Source organism: Vombatus ursinus, unplaced genomic scaffold, assembly GCF_900497805.2.
Source record: "Vombatus ursinus unplaced genomic scaffold, bare-nosed wombat genome assembly UNPS02014951.1, whole genome shotgun sequence".
Lineage (NCBI taxonomy): Eukaryota > Metazoa > Chordata > Mammalia > Diprotodontia > Vombatidae > Vombatus > Vombatus ursinus.
The window spans coordinates 317,747-332,488 of record NW_020954729.1 but is presented as its reverse complement, the minus strand read 5'-3'; the positions used below and the strand labels follow the sequence as shown (position 1 = coordinate 332,488).

General features: G+C 40.6%; 1 long non-coding RNA gene and 1 pseudogene across 5 annotated transcripts in view; one reads left to right on the top strand and one right to left on the bottom strand.

The window, feature by feature from the left end:
• Nucleotides 1-14,508, bottom strand: part of LOC114030266 — a 39,709-nt gene extending 25,201 nt beyond the window's left edge. For 4 of the 5 annotated variants that reach the window (XR_003567589.1, XR_003567586.1, XR_003567585.1 and 1 more), the window contains exons 1-3: nt 14,472-14,508; nt 7,816-7,908; nt 7,209-7,367 (exon numbers count right to left, since the gene is read on the bottom strand). This is a non-coding gene — a long non-coding RNA (uncharacterized LOC114030266). The remainder of the gene's footprint in view (nt 1-7,208; nt 7,368-7,815; nt 7,909-14,471) is intronic. The other variant, XR_003567588.1, reaches the window with a different exon arrangement.
• Nucleotides 11,771-12,210, top strand: LOC114030264 (annotated as a pseudogene).
• Nucleotides 14,509-14,742: the final 234 nt, after the last annotated feature.

Sequence of the window (14,742 nt, the reverse complement as noted above, 5' to 3'; positions counted from 1 at the left end):
AGTTTAGGTAGAATTGTTATTTTTATTATATTGATGCTAGGCCCATCCATGAACAATATTTCTCCAATTATTTAAATCTGACTTTAGTTGTATAAAAAGTATTTCATAATTATTTTCATATAGTTCCTGGGTTTGTCTTGGCAGGTATACTCCCAGGTACTTTATATTGCATATGGTTATTTTAAATGAAATACCTCTTACTATCTCTTCTTACAGAGCTCTGTTGGTGATATATAGAAAGGATGATAATTTATGTGAGTTTATTTTATATTCTGTTACTTGGCTAAAACTATTAATTGTTTCAACTAATTTTTCAGTTGAATCTCTAGGATTTTCCAAGTATACCATCATATCATCTGCAAAAAGAGATAGTTTTATTTCCTCACTGTCCATTCTGATTCCTTCAATTTCTTTTTCTTCTCTTATTGCTGTTATTGCTAGCACTTCTAGTACAATACTGAATAATACTGTAATAATGGGCATCCTTTTTTCACTCCTGATATTACTGGAAATGTTTCAAGCTTATCCCCATTACACAAAAAAACCGATGGTTTTCTTCTTCTTTTTTTTCTTTTTAGGCAATTAGAGTTAAGTGACTTGCCCAGGGTCACACAGCTAGTAAGTGGCAAGTGTTTGGTCTGAGGCCGGATTTGAATTCAGGTCCTGCCGACCGCAGGGCCGGCGCTCCATCTACTGCACCACCTAGCTGCCCGTAACTGATGGTTTTAGATAGATGCTCAAGTGTTTTCAATAGGAATGATTGTTGTATTTTGCCAAAAGTTTTTTCTGCCTCTATTGATATAATATGACTTTCGTTGTTTTTGTTATTGATATAATCAATTACGTAAAAAGTTTTCCTTATTTTGAACCATCCCTCCATTTCAGGTATAAATCCTACTTGGTCACAATGTATAATCTTTGTGATATAGAGCTGTAGTCTCCTAGTTTAGTATTTTATTTAGGATTTTTTTACATCAATATTCATTAGTGAAATTGGTCTATAATTTTCTTTCTCTCTCTTTCCTCTTCCTGGTTTAGGTATAAGTATCGTATTTATTTCATGAAAAGAGTTTGGTAAGACTCCCTTGCCTATTATTCCAAATAATTTATCTAATATTGGAATTAGTTGATCTTTAAATGTTTAGTAGAATTCACTTGTAAAGCCATCTGGTCCTGATGCTTTTATCTTAAGAAGCTCATTTATGACCTGTTCAAATTATTTTTTCTAAAATAAGTTTATTTAGATATTCTATTTCTTCTTCTGTTAATCTTGGCAGTTTATATTTTTGCAAGCATTCTTCCATTTCACTCAAATTGTTAAAACTTATTGGTATGTAACTGGGTAAAATGTTGTTGGAGAAGGAAATGGCAAACCACTCCAGTATCTTTGCCAAGAAAACTCCATGGATAGTACAAAAATGATAAAATGATAAAAGAGATGACATCGGAAAATGAGTCCCTCAGGTTGGAAGGTGTCCAATATGCTAGTAGAGAAAAACGGAGGACAAGTACAATGAGCTCTAGTACCAATGAAGCTGCTGGGCAAAAGCCAAAAGGAAGCTCAGCTGTGGATGCATCTGGTCACAAAAGGAAAGTCTGATTCTGTAAAGATCAGTATTACATAGGAACCTGGAATGTAAAATCTATGAACCAAGGCAAGCTGGATGGGGTCAAACAGGAGATGGAAAGATTAAACATCCACATCTTAGGTGTCAATGAAATTAAATGGTCAGGAATGAGTGAATTTAATTCAGATGATCAGTACATATACAACTGTGGCAAAGAATACCTTAGAAGAAATGGAGTATTCTAGGGCTATATCCCAAAGATATCACACAAATGGGAAAAGGACCCATGTGTACAAAAACATTTATAGCAGCTCTCTTTGTGGTGGCAAAGAATTGGAAATTGAGAGCATGTCCATCAATTGGGGAATGGCTGAACAAGTTGTGGTATATGAATGTAATGGAATACTATTGTGCCATAAGAAATGATGAACAGGCTGACTTCAGAAAAACCTGGAAAGACTTGTATCGTCTGATGCTGAGTGAAGTGAGCAGAACCGTTGTACACAATAACAGCCACGTTGTATGATGACTAATATAGATAGACTTAACCCTTCTCAGCAATATAAGGATCTAAGACATCTCCAAAGGCCTCGTGATGGAAAATGCTATCCACATCCAAAGGAAGAACTATGGAGTTTGAATGCAGATCGAAGCATACTATTTGCTATTTTTTTTTCTTCTGTTGTGTTTTGTTTCCTTTCTGGTGGTTCCTCCTATTAGTTCTAATTCTTACTTACAACATCACTAATGTGAAAATATGTTTAATAGGAATGTAAATGTATAGCCTACATCAGATTGTGCACTGTCTTGGGGAGGGAGGTGGAGAGGGAGGGAGAGAAAAATTTAAAACTCAAAAGCTTATGGAAGTGATTGTTGATAACTCAAAATAAATTAATTTAAAAAATAAATTAAAAAAAATAAAATAAAAAAAGAAGAAATGGAGTAGCCCTCATAGTCAATTAAAGGGTAAAAAAAGCAATACTGGGGTATAATCTCAAAAATGACCGAATGCTATCTGTTCGAATCCAAGGCAAACCATTCAACATCACAGTAATACAAGTCTACACTCCAACCACTGATGCTGAAGAGGCCAAAGTTGATCAGTTCTATGAAGACCTACAGTATCTTCTAGAAATAACACCAAAAAAAGATGGCACATTCATCATGGGGATTGGAATGCTAAACTAGGAAATCAAAAAATAACTGGAATAACAGGCAAGTTTGGCCTTGGAGGGCAAAATTAAGCAGGGCAGAGACTAATAGAGTTTTGCCAAGGTAACTCATTGGTCATAGCAAACACTCTTCCAACAACCCAAGAGGCAATTATACACATGGACATCACCAGATGGTCAATACAGAAATCAGATTGATTATATACTTTGCAGTCAAAGGTGGAGAAACTCTATAAAGTCAGTTAAAATAAGACCTGGAGCTGACTGTGTATCAGATCATGAGCTTCTTATTGCAAAATTCAATTTAAACTGAAGTAGGGAAAACCATCAGGTCATAAAGGTACAATCTAAATAACATCCTTTATGAATATGAAGTAGAGGTGATGAATAGATTTAAGGGATTAGATCTGGTAGATAGAATGCCTGAAGAACTACGGACAAAGTTTTGCAGCACTATACAGGAGACAGAACAAAAAACATTACAAAGAAGAGAAATCTTTCAAAACTGTGACCAATATGGAAATGTGTTTTACATGACAGCACATGTATTACCTATATCAAATTGCCTACCATTTTAGGAAGAGAGAAGTGGAGGAAGGGAGGGAGAAAAATGTGAAACTCAAAATCTTGTAAAAATGAATGCTAAAAATTGTCTTGATAGGTAACTGGGGGAAAAAAACTAAAATACTATTAAAAAAAAGAAAAGAAAAAGAAGAGCAAGAAAAGAAAATGGCTGTCTGATGAGGATTTACAAATAGCTGAGGAAAGCAGGAAAATGAAAGGCAAAGGAGATAGGGAAAGATATATCCAACTGAATGCAGAATTCCAGAGAACTGCAAGGAGAGATCAGGTTTTCTGAAATGAGCAATGCAAAGAAATAGAAGAAAATAATAGAATGGGAAAGACAAGAGCTCTCTTCAAGAAAATTAGAGATATCAAGGGAACATTTCATGCAAAAATTGGCATGCTAAAAGACAAAAATAGTAGTGATTTAACAGAAACAGAAGAGATTAAGAAGAGGTGGCAAGAATACACAGAAAAACTATACAAGAAAGATCTTAACATTACCAATAACCGCAATGGCATGGTTCCTGATTTAGAGCCAGACATCCTGAAGAATGAAGTCAAGTGGGCCTTAGGAAGCACTGCTAACAATAGGCTAGTGGAGGTGATAGAATTCTACCTGTGCTATTTAAAACCTTAAAAGATGAAGCTGTGGGGGCAGGTAGGTGGCGCAGTGGATACAGCACCGGCCCTGAAGTCAGGAGGACCTGAGTTCAAATCCGGCCTCAGACCAAACACTTGTCACTAACTAGCTGTGTGACCCTGGGCAAGTCACTTAACCCCAATTGCCTTTAAAAAAAAAAAAAGATGAAGCTGTTAAAGTGCTACACTCAATATACCAGCAAATTTAGAAAACACAACAGTGGCCACTGGATTGGAAAAGATCAGTTTACATCCCAATCCTAAAAAAGGACAATTCCAAAAAAATATTCAAATTACCAAACAATTGCACTCATTTCACATGCCAGCAAGGTTATGCTTAAGATTCTGCAAGCTAGGCTTCAGCAATATGTGAACTAAGAATTACCAGAAGAACAGGCTGGTTTTCAAAGAGGCAGAAGAACTAGAGACCAAATTGCCAACATTGCCTGGATTATGGAAAAACCAGCTCCAGAAAATTTCAGGAAAACATCTACTTCCGCTTCATTGATTACACTAAAGCTTTTGATTGTGTGGATCACAAGAAAATGTGGCAAGTCCTCAAAGAGAAGGGAGTACCAGATCATCCATCTTACTTGTTTCCTGAGGAGCCTGTATGAGGGTCAAGAAACAACAGTTGGAACCAAACATGGAACAACTGATTGGTTTAAGATTGGAAAAGAAGTGTGACAAGGCTGCATATTATCACCTTACTTATTTAATTTACATGCAGAGCACATCACAGGAAATGCCAGGCTGGATGAATCAAAAGCCAGAATTAAGGTTACTGGGAGAAATATCAACAACCTCGCATATGCAGATAATACCACTCTGATGGCAGAAAGTGAAGGGGAATTAAGAAACCTCTTGATGAGGGTGAAAAAGGAGAGTGTAAAAGCTGGCTTGAAGCTTAATGTCAAAAAAAAAAAAAAAAGAAAAAAGAAACTAAGATCTTGGCAATTGATCCCATCATTTCCTGGCAAACAGAGAGAGAAGAAATGGAAGTAATGTCAGATTTTATGTTCTTGGACTCAAAGATCACTGCAGATGGTAACTGCAGCCATGAAATTAAAAGATGCCAGCTCCTTGGAAAAAAAACTATGGCTGGACAGCAGACTAAAAAGCAAGAGACATCATCGTGCCAACAAAGATCATCTGGTCAAAGCTATGGTTTTTCCAGTAACAACGTATGCCTGTGAGAGTTGGACTATAAGGAAAGCTGAGAGGCACAGCATCAATACCTTCAAATTGTGGTGCTGGAGAAGACTTTTGAGAATCCCTTGAGGAGAAGCTAGGTGGCACAGTAGATAGAGCACTGGTCCTGGAGTCAGCAGGACCTGAGTTCAAATCTGGCCTCAGACACTTTACATTGTGTGACCCTGAGCAAATCACTTAACCCCATTGCCTAGGCGGGGAAAAAGAAAAGAAAGAGAATCCCTTGGACACCAAGTAGAACAAATCAGTTAATACTTAAAGAAATTAATTTCCGTCTATTCACTGGAAGATCAAATACTGAAGCTGAAGCTTAAATACTTTGGCCATATAAAAAAAGATGACACTCACTGGAAAAGATCCTGATGTTGGGCAAGACTGAAGGCAAAGGGAAAAGAGGAGAGCAGAGGATGAGAAGAATAGATAGTTTCATGGAAACAATGCACATGAACTTGGACAGACTTCAAGAGACAGTGGGAGGTAGAAGGGCCCGGTGTGCTATGGTCCACAGGGTCACAAAGAGTTGAACACAACTGAGCAAGTGAACAACAGTGGTCTTTTATCCTTTTCATTTTTGATACTAGTGACTTGGTTTTCTTCTCTTTTTTTTAATCAAATTAACCAATGTTTTATCTATTTTATTGTTGGATTGTTTTTTTTTTTTTCATAAAACCAACTCCTAGTTTTATTTATTAATTCAATGGTTTTCTTGCATTCAAGTTTATTAATCTCACCTTTAATTTTCAGGATTTCCAATTTGGTGTTTAATTGGGGATTTTTAATTTGTTCCTTTTCTAGCTTTTTAAATTGTATATCCAGAGGCAGCTAGGTGGCAGAGGGGATGGAGCACTGGCCCTGGAGTCAGGAGGACCTGAGTTCAAATATGGTCTCAGACCAGAGACTTGACACTTAGTATCTGTGTGACCCTGGGCAAGTCACTTAACTCCAATTGCCTCACAAAAAAAAAAAATTGTATATCCAATTCATTAATCTACTCTTTCTCTATTTTATTGAGGTAAGCATTTAGAGATATAAATCTTCCTCTAACAGTTTTACTGCATCTGATAAGTTTTGGCATGTTGTTTCATTATTATCATTCTAGGCTATGCAAGTTTTAAAGCAATAGTCTACTTAGGGTCTATAAATATGCCTAGTTATTGGAAAAATTTAACAACAGTTAAGGATTGGTGGGAAAGGTCCTCAACTTGCGATTTTTTGTTTGTTTGCTTTTTGTTTGTTTGGGGTTTTTTTGGTGAGGCAATTGGGGTTAAGTGACTTGCCCAGGGTCAACACAGCTAGTAAGTGTTAAGTGTCTGAGGCCAGATTTGAACTCAGGTCCTCCTGACTCCAGGGCCAATGCTCATCCACTGCGCCACCTAGCTGCCCCTTCCTTGTAATTTTCATTAAGAGATGATCCTATGTTGATTTCATTTTAACAAGAGAATGTTTGAGATTACTGTTGAAGACTTCCAAGTTCAAGCAGTTAATAAAGAATTTGTGGTTTGGTTTTGTTTTTTTTTTTGCAAGGCAATTGGGTTAAGTGACTTGCCCAGGGTCACACAGCTAGTAAGTGTCAAGTGTTTGGTCTGAGGATGGATGTGAACTTAGGTCCTCCTGACTCCAGGGCCTGTGCTCCATCCACTGTGCCACCTAGCTGCCCCTGAATGTTTTTAAAAAGGGAAATGCAAAAGCATTTTCATCTGTGCCTCAATTATTGATGTTCAGATCACCCAGTCTATTTACAAGCACTGCATCCTCACTCACCTAGTGAAAATGTGCCCTAACTGCTAATAAGTAACTAAGAGAAAATAAACAGATGTGAATGCTAGACTGAGAATGGACTCAGAGGGACCCATGAGCAGCTACTCTCCCATTTTGGTGTTTCCACGTCATCCTAAAGTTAGTGTTCAGACCCCATGGTGCTAAGCAATGTCACTGGCAGCCGTGACTCTCAGCTAGATACAGTAGTATGTGAGAGGAAATGACCATGACTAGGTGGGGTTCCCATGTAACCAGAAGAGAACGGGGGAGACAGGTGTAAGGGTTTCCTTACCTTTTGGCCAGGACACAGTAAAAGAGATGGCAAAGGAAAGAACAGTAGGGGGCTGGGCTCACAAAGACGTGTCCAGGTGAGGAATAGTCAGTCAATGAAGGGTGAGCTAGGAGGTGGCCTCCTCTGCTGCTCCTGAAGCCACTGTTTCCAGGAAAGCTACTGAGAAATCAACATGTATAATAGTTAACCATTTTTAAATATAAAAAGAATGACTTTCAGACATTTATGGGTTCAAATGTTGTTTGCTTTTTAAACCCATCAGTTTAAATATATTTTAAAATATACTAAATCTCCAAGATATCACTACAGAAGGGGAAAGATTATGAAAAGTGGGAATACTCTTGCAGTAACATCACAGGGCCTACAGCTATAAAGAACCATAGAAATCATTTAGTCCTGCCCTCCCATTTTACATACAGAGGGGGAAACTGAGGTCTTGCATGGAGATTTGACTTGCCCTACGTCATACAGATAGTTCTCGGCAGAGCCACAACCAAAACTCAAGTCTCCTGAATCCTGGGGGCACCTTCTTCCTATGCTATCATACTCCTCAATTTGACCAGTGGGAAACTGAACCATGGGATTTTCCCTAACCCTACGGATCTACCTGGATTCCAAGTTCTGGCATGCTGTCACCTGAGTCGGGATCCTGGTACAGGCCAATTCCTCTCTGTCCATCCAGAGCTGATGTTCTAAGAACCTGAAATAGGGTGGTGGTATAGAAATGAAAATGGGAAGGAAAACTCCAGGGTAAGGCTGGCACCTGGCACAAAGCATACCAGTGTCTCCAGTCGCAATATAAGCTCTTGGAGAGCAGGAACTGCTTGACTGATGCATCTGTATCCTCACTGCCCAGAAGAGTATAGTGCATATCATAAGTACTTAATTAATGTTTATGGTTGATTGTCCCTAGGTGCCTGATAAATGCTTAGTGACCTAAGTAAATCGAGGTAGAATGGAAAGGGTATGGCCACTGATTGGATGAGAGGGTAGGGCAAACACTTTCCCAGCCCTTTAAGGCTCACAAAGAACTTTCCAGTCATTATGTCACTGAATGCCTACTAAAGTCCTATTCCATTGTCAGCACCTGGAAGTAAGCCTAGGCTCTCAAGGGCTATGCCATTTTAGTGCAAGTTCTGGCAAGTACCACCAACCTTGAAAGGGGCCACGTCTAGGCCTGGTGATGGGCCTGCCATATATATCTATCATCAGAAGACAAACCTAAGTCTGGAGAGTCTTATCATCAGTTGGGGAGGAGGGCAATCCATTTTGGGGCCAAAGAAATTCTTAAAGATGACACTCCAAGTCATTGAAAGGCTGCAATCTGCATCAGTAGAGAATGTAGAGTCAAACTGATGAAATTGTGAAGTATTACAGTAATAGATACGGAAATAGCAAGTCCTACATACAGATACAAAAAGCAAACTAGATAAAAATGGACGAGGGAAGACATGGGTAGACAGCAGTTCATTTAGGAAAAATTCCTGTGGATTTTAATGGTGTAAAAGTTCAATTAGTCAAGAGTGTGAAATGGCAACCAAATATGTTGATGCAATCTTGAGACTGCAGTAATAGGATTACAGTCCCCTGTACTCTGGTCAGACCATATCTCCAGTACTGGACCTAGTTTTAGGCATCAAATTTTAGGAGGGACATCAGCAAGCTAGAGCTTGTCCAGAGAAGAGCAAACTGAGTGGTGTGGCAACTGGAAATTATACTTCACAAGAACTACTTAAAAGAACTGGGAATGTTGAGTCTAGAGAGAGGACTTTAATGGGGGGGGGGGGGGGGGGGTAGACATGATATCCACCTTCAACTATTTGTAAGACTTTCATTTGAAAAGCTGGCATTAGATTTCGTTTCACTGAGCCTCCTGAAGGCCAGAAACAATGGATCGAAATTGCATATGGAGGTCTTGATACCATATTGGGAAAAACTTCCTAACAATCAGAGCTAGGAAATGAGATGATGTATGAGATAGTAAGCTGCTTAGCACTGGAGGTCTTCAAGCACAGGCTGGATGACTACTTATCAAGGATATTGCTGGGGGGAATTCTCACTCAAGAAACCGTCCTTCATCTTAACTTCTTTATTGCTAAATCCTTCCAACTGTGAGATTCTGGGATTCTGACTCCAAGGTTTCATGCCTGACTGGGTGGCGGGGAAGATGGTGATGCTATTACTAAGACAAAGTCACGAGGAAGGTCAAATTGATTGGGAAGGATGATGAGTTCCGTTTTGGATTCAGTAATCAGTGGGACATGATATGGCAATATCTAAGAGGCAATTAGACACAAGCCTGGAGCTCTAGGGAAATGGCAGGGATAGAGATTAGGTGTGGGTATTATGTTAAGAGAGGACAGCTAAAGCCAAAGAAATGGATAAGAACCCCAAAAGAGAACATGTAGGGGTATATCTACATTTCAAGAATTCTTAAAAGGACTAGTGAAGAAGACAGAAGGATCAGTGGATAAAGAGGAGAGTACAGGATCATGGAAGTCAAGGGAAGAGAAGATATAAAGATAGAAATTCATTTAATAAGCATTCATCACAATATGAAAAGTGGTAGAGAAGTCAAGGAGACCGATAAAAAGGCTAGACAAAAGCCTTTCAGTGGAGTGTTGGAGAAATAACAGCATCAGGAGCTGACATTTACATAACACTTTAAGGTTTGCAAAGTTCTTTATGTTTATGGTCTCACTGTAGCCTAACCCTAACCCTACCACATGTAATGACCTCATGTTATAGATGAAGAGAATAAGGCTCAGGAAAGTGAAGTGATTTGCCCATGGCTATTACACACCTAGTCAATGTCAGAGGCAAAATTCAAATCAGATCTCTCCTGACTCCAGCGTAAGTGATCTTCTCACTATACCACACTGCTTCTGAAGAAAAAACTGCTCAAGCCTGAACTACATAATAAGGCAGCTATGTGGCACTGTAGTGCATATAGTGCTGGGCTTGGAATCAGGAAGACTCATCTTCCTGAGTTCAAATTTGGCTTCAGATACTTCCCAGCTGTGTGACCCTGGGCAAGTCACTTCACCCTGCTTTTGCCCCAGTTTTCTCATCTGTAAAATGAGCTGGAGAAGAAAATGGCAAACCACTTCAGTATCTTTGCCAAGGAAACCCCAAATTGGGTGTGAAGAGTCAGACGTGACTGAAATGACTCGAACACAACAAAATGAGGCAGAGAGGTCCCCATCAGTGGAGGTCTTTAAGCAGAGGCTGAGGTTGCACTGTAAGACATTATTACAGGGATTCCTGCTTAGGTATAAGCTGGAATAGATCATACAACCTGAAAAATGCTTGAAGAAACTGGGGATGTTTAGCCTGTGGGCCAGAACAACAGTTTCCAAGTATGTGAAGGGTGCTCAAGCAGAAGATGTGCTGGCCTTGTCCTGCATGGCCCCACAAGGCAGAACTAGAAGCAATGTACAGAAGATGCAAAGAAACCAATTTAGGCTCAGAGGAGCATCATATCTGGGATATGTGTTCTCACCTTCATCTCAGATATTCCTTCCCACCCCCCACTCCCCATCTCCTGTCCCCCACTATTGCTACTCCATCCTGACTTCCAGAAAACAGACCTGGAGAAGCAAAGTTCCTCAGCTTTAAACTGCCTGGAACCACGCATCCTCATCTTCACACCCTTGGCCTTTTGCCACCCTGCCCCCCACTTCCTCCCATTTTGTTGTAAGAACTGTAATCAAATCAAAACTACCACAGCCTGTGGAAAGGGCAGGCCCTGTCGCCCCACTTAACACCCCTAGAGACTTCCCAGACCAAAATATCCTTCCCTGGCCACTACTCGTCTCCCCCATTACACAGTAACGTCCTTGGGGGCAGGGACTGTCCCACTATTATATAGATGTAAGGATAAGATTAAAAAAAATACAGTTATCTGCCCTAAAGTTGCTTACATACTTTCAGAGGATACAATATATATACGGAGAAGTAAAAAGATCATTTTAGGAAGGAAAGAATACTAACAGCTAATCATGGGAGGTGGTTCTATAATGGCTCCCAATAGGAGGTAGTAGATTAACTTGCTAGTGCAGCCCTTCTTAGTTAGGCCTTGAAGAAGGCTAAAGATTCTAAGACACAGAGGCCAGGAGGGAGACCATCTAAGTAGGCAAGTTAGACTGAAAATATGAGTACGTGAAGAAAAGTAATGGGAATTAGGTCTGGAAAAAGCAGGATGGAGCCAGACTGTGAAAGGCTTTAAGTACTAAGCTGAGGAATTTGGTATGGTAAGGCAGTATGTTACAGTGGAGAGAGTGGTTCAAAGCCAGGCTGTGCTACTTGTTACCTCTGGGTCCTTAGGCAAGTCATTTAAACTCTCAGGGCCTCAGTTCCTTATCCTTAAACTGAGAAAGTTGAATTAGATAGCTTCTAATGTCCCTTCCAGCTCTAAAACCTATGATTCCAGAGATAACAGGGAACTACCGAAAATCCTTGGGTAAAGTAACATAATCAGAAGTGTGCTTTAGGAAGATGATGTTGGCAGCTCTTAGAAGCACCCTTTCCCTCTCCTGCTGCTCAAGGAGCCGGCCACCACCATGAATGACACTGTAACCATCAGAACCAGGAAGTTCACGACAAACAGACTTCTTCAGTGTAAACAGATGGTTATAGATGTCCTTCATCCTAGAAAGGCCACAGTGCCCAAGACTGAAATTCGAGAAAAACTGGCCAAGATGTACAAGACAACTCCAGACATTATTTTTATCTTTGGATTCAGAACCCATTCTGGTGGTAGCAAAACAACAGGCTTTGGCATGATTTATGATCCCCTTGACAATGCAAAGAAAAATGAACCAAAGCACAGACTTGTAAGGCATGGCCTGTATGAGAAGAAAAAGACATCAAGAAAACAGCGAAAGGAATGCAAGAACAGAATGAAGGAAATCAGAGGTACTGCAAAGACAAATGTTGGTGCTGGCAAAAAGTGAGCTGGAGATTTCACAACAGAAGGAATAAAAGGCACTATGGATGATGTTTATCCGTGAAGATAATTTTTCATCAAAGCATAAATAAATTATGTAAAAACTTAAAAAAAAAAGAAAGAATAAGTGCAGGGAGTCCAGTTAGAAGGCTACTGCACTGCAATAGCCCAAGTAAGAGGCCTGATAATATGAGGGCCTGATGTGGTTACTGGCTATGTGAGTAGAGAGGAAGGAAGAGACACCAGTCATGGAGGTAGCATAGACTTGACAACTCTGTGGATGTGAAGGATGAAGGAGAGGGAAGAGCTGAGGATGATTCTGAAGTTCTGAACTCTGGGGTACTAAAAGGATGGTGGTATTCTCAAAAGAAATAGCTAAGTTTGGAGGAAGGACAGGTTTTAGGGGAAAGATGAATAAAGAATGTTTTAGATATACTGTTTGAGAAGCCTAAATATCATCTACTTTAGTGATCACCTTTGCATGCCAGAGATTTTAGGATTTCTTTCAAATGTTGAAAAAAGCTCAAGGAGTCTGAGCACAATGTAGTGGACCTGCGTACAAATCCCCAGTAACCACAGAATGTTTGGCAAGACCCTTCACAGTTTAGCAGCCTCAGTTTTCTCATCTGTAAAATAAGCAGACTGGATTATCACTAAATGGTCTTTAAGTTGTTTTCTTTCCAGCAACTGAAGAGACACACTGGCATGCTAGCTGGAGAGCTGCCTTAGAACCAAGACCTGGGTTCAAGACTCACCTCTGCCTGTGCTGATGCTGAGTAAGTCCTAAGCTCTCTTCTAAGCTGCAGAGCAGGGGCAGTGGTAGAAGGAATTTCCTCATCCAGGAGCTCCTTAGACCAACCAAATCATAGGTACAGTCCCTATGCCCACCCTCCCAGGCAATCACAGTCCATCACTATGAATCAGCAAGATAAAAAAGTAGAAATACAAAGACAAATAAGAAAAACAGGAGAGGAAAGGCCAGTGAATCTGGCTATTACTGAAAGGTGACTTTGGAGAGAGCAGTTCTAGTCACATCACAATGTGTTGCAATGATTGCATATGAGCTATATTAGTTGTGATATATGAATGTAATGTAACGTCTTGCTATAAGAAGGAATGGATATGGGGGCAGCTAGGTGGCCCAGTGGATAGAGCTCTGGTCTTGGAGTCAGAAGGACCTGAGTTCAAACCTGGCCTCAGACACTTGACACTTTCTAGCTATGTGACCCTGGGAAAGTCACTTAACCCTGACTGCCTCACCAAAAAACAAACAAACAAAAAAAAGACAGAAAAAAGAAAGAAAAGAAAAGAAAGGATTCATATGATGAACACACAAAAGCATGGGGGAAAGCATGCAAAATGAAGCAACGTGAAGCAAGCAAAATCAGGAAAACAATATACATACAACAAAACAGAAAGAACAATGAGAAACGATCAAAACTATACTAATAAAGTCTCGTCCTGCAAGAGATATGAGAAAGCACCCCCCACCTTGGCAGGAAAAGGGTAGGGGGCTGTGGATATGGGACACACTGTATATAATGTCAAACTTTTTTGAAATGATGGTTAGTTCTGCTAAATTTTTTCCCCCGACTTTTTTATTGGTTGTTTTAAGAGATGGCTCTCTCAGAGAATGGGGGAGGGGCAAATTGAAAAATGTTGTCAATGTAAAAACAACAACAACAAAAAATAATAAATAAAGCACAGGGTCAGCTAGGTGGCGCAGTGGATAGAGCACCGGCCCTTAAGTCAAGAGGACCTGAGTTCAAATCCGATCTCAGATCAAACACTTGACACTTACTAGTTGCGTGACCCTGGACAAGTCACTTAACCCTAATTGCCTAAAAAAAAGAAAAGAAAAAAAGAAAAGAAAAGAAAGCACAAAAAGTCACAACGAGTGGAAAAGTGAATGGTTGATAAGGGAATAATAAAGGCAAGGACCATATTCTAAAAGTTTGGCAGTGAAGGGAAGGAGACAGATTGGATCCTTTCCGGATCCCCTCTTCTCCCTACCCCTCCCCAACCTTGGTCAAGAGCGATCTGATTTCAAGGGCGCTGATGCTAAATCCAGGAGCCAGGCTTGTGTCTGCCTTGGTGCAGAGACGAACCCAGAAACGCTGAGTGGCCAGAGGTGTGTTCTATTGGGGGCGGGGGACGCTGAGGCATAATTGGTCAGCGACACCTGGTCAGAGAGCGAGCAGAGCAGAAAGAATGGCCCCAAAGGGCGGCGGGGAGAGACGGGGAGAGGCCGGGGGAGACTGAGGGAGGCTGGTTCCGACCCATCGGGAGCCCTACTCAACCAACACCCAACTCACCCAAAACTAAGTCGACCACGGCAACAGCGGCAAGTACGGACCGGACGCGGAAGCCAAGCGGTGGAGCCCCGCCCACTTCCTGCCGTGTCTCACTTCCGGGGCCGCTCTAGGCTCGCTCCGAGGTCTATGCATCCTGTAGTCCCACTCTCCAGGGACTGTGGGAAAGAGCTTGGGGCTGGAGAAAGGAGGAGACCTGAGGGAGGCTGGGAGGAGGGGAGGAAGAGAGGTCTTTATCTTCTCTTCACGTAGTTGTTTGCAGCAGAGAAAGTTT